The following is a 2438-nucleotide window of genomic DNA, read 5'->3' as shown; positions in this document are numbered from 1 at the left end:
GAATCATGTCACCTCAAATAAGGAAAGTTTTAGTTCTTCTTTCTAATCTGCATTTCTAATCTTTCATTTATGTTCTCTTACCTTAATGTAGTGATTAGAACTTTCAGTACTATGTTGAATAAAAGTAGTGAGAGTGGACGTTCTTGTTTTGTTCCCAATCTTAGAGAAAGCTTTCAGTTTTTACCATTAATTACAATGTAAACGATAGGTTTTTTTATAGATGTTCTTTACCAGCTTTCTCATCTGTAACTTGCTGAGTGTTTTTGTCTTTTGTTTTTGTTTGTTTTTTTAAATCATCAATGGGTGTTGGATTTTATCAAATGCTTTTTCTGCATCGATTGATACATTTCGTGATTTTTTTCTTCTTTAGCCTAGATTATACTGATAGATTTTTAAATGTTAAATCAGTCTTGCAGACCTGGAATAAATCCCACTTGTCTCTTGTTTTATTTACAGTATTGATGGTTTGTGTGTTTTCTTTTGATCTTCATATTTGGATACCTCTTTTCACTTTTCTTATCTTTAGAACAAGATGATTGTATTACTTTCCAATTGCTGCTGTAACAAATTAAAACAAATTTAGTGGCTTAACACTTTTAATATTTTACATTTATGGAGGTTAGAAGTCCGAAATGGGCCGTCGATCGGTATTCGGTTACTGGATTTTGTGAGCTATCGGAACCAAAGGGTGAGGGCGCTGCTGGGATGAAGCTTGTGAGATTGTTGATGAAATTGAGTCATGAAACTGTAACCATTGAATTGAAGAATGGAACACAGGTCCATGGAACAGTCACAGGTGTGGATGTCAGCATGAGTACACATCTTAAAGCTGTGAAAATGACCCTGAAGAACAGAGAATCTGTACAGCTGGAAACGCTGAGTATTCGAGGAAATAACATTCGATACTTTATTCTACCAGACAGTTTACCTCTGGATACACTACTTGTGGATGTTGAACCTAAGGTGAAATCTAAGAAAAGGGAAGCAGTTGCAGGAAGAGGCCGAGGCAGAGGCAGAGGAAGAGGACTTGGCCGTGGCAGAGGAAGAGGGGGTCCAAGGCGATGTCTCTCATGATTACTGTTTCAAAGTCATATGGGATCTGGGTTGTGTTTGTTTATGTCAGTTTTTAATAAACATAAATGTGGGACAGAGCTGTCTATTGAGTATATCAGAGTTTTAGTAGTTTCCTCCACATTCACAAGAATACCACAGTGAGAGCTAAGCATTTCTACTGGGCAGTTTCATTTTTAGATGATCAGGCTTTAAGTTTTTGAACTAAAATTTTTATTTTTATGATAATAAAAATAAGGTTAAAAGAAAAGCCTCAGAAGAATTAAATTTGACAGTTTGGTTGAGCAAAGAACAATTCATAAATCAGGTAGCCCCTGAACCAGAATAGATTGAGAGGCTTTAGCCTAGCTGCATAGTTGATGAGGATTTATGGACAGAAGAAGGAAAGTGATGTATGGAAAATGGAAGTGAGATACAGCAACAGCCGGATTAGTTACAGTTCAGCGTTTGCCTTATTTGAATATAGGTTGAACAGTTTGCTGCCTTTGATTGGCTGAAACATAGTAATTGGCCCAAGAGTAGGGTACCATTTGTTTACACAACCAGTTAGGCTACAGTTCACTTTGTACTGAAAACTTTAGGCTGAACTTCAGATATGTAAAGAGACAAATTTAGGTTAAACTTATATAGAATATATACCCTTTTACTTTACATGCACTGAATGTGCATTTTATTGCTTTACTTTGACTTCATTCTGTGGCACCCACTTACAAGGGGAAGTAAGTTATTTTTGGTATTTCGGAAACTAAAGTCCTTATGGGATGGGGTCTAAAATTCTCCTTTCCTGAGTTTTACTCCACAGAGTCTTAGGTGCTTGGTAAAAAGTTGTCTTCTAAATTAAGGGCCATTGCTTTTGTTGTCTAGCTGCTAATTTTTGTTTCTTTTGCTTTTTAATCAGTTCTCAATAGGATAGAGTTTTATGTTCTCCAAGTTAAAACTTGGAGTTAAATGCTCACTAGATTATCAGTTATGAGCAGTGTTAAAACCTGTTAATGTGGAATGTACCTGTCCGTGCCTCCTTTATTAAGGGGTTCTTTGAGAACAAAAGAGAAAAGACCTACTTCATTTGACTGCAAAACTGTTCTAATTGTTAATAAAGATTTTTTTAAAGTGAAAAAAAAAAAGAAGTCCAAAATGGATCGTACTGGGCTAAAATCCAGGCGTCAGCATCCTGTATTTCTTCCTGAGAGTTCTAGAGGGGAATCCGTTTTCTTGCTTTCTCTAGCTTCTAGAGGCTTCCCTCATCCCTTGACTCATGGCCCCTTCTACTTTCAAAGCCAGCAGAGGCTGATTGAGTCTTTCCTACATTGCATCACCCTGACCTCTTCTGCTGTCCCCCTATTCCATTTTTAAGGATGCTTCTGATT

The 2438-nt window shown here is 36.7% G+C and overlaps 1 pseudogene across 1 annotated transcript; it reads left to right on the top strand.

Annotated features, from left to right (window-relative positions):
- The first annotated feature begins 597 nt into the window (after nt 1–597).
- On the top strand, nt 598–2176 carry LOC116560843 (annotated as a pseudogene). Its single transcript, XR_004273167.1, has one exon. The product of XR_004273167.1 is annotated as a small nuclear ribonucleoprotein Sm D1 pseudogene (transcript).
- The last annotated feature ends 262 nt before the right edge of the window (nt 2177–2438 follow it).

Source organism: Sapajus apella, unplaced genomic scaffold, assembly GCF_009761245.1.
Source record: "Sapajus apella isolate SASKATOON/1434 unplaced genomic scaffold, GSC_monkey_1.0 scaffold27, whole genome shotgun sequence".
Taxonomy (NCBI): Eukaryota; Metazoa; Chordata; class Mammalia; order Primates; family Cebidae; genus Sapajus; species Sapajus apella.
The sequence above is the reverse complement of the archived record's forward strand: the minus strand, read 5'-3'. Positions and strand labels throughout refer to the sequence as shown.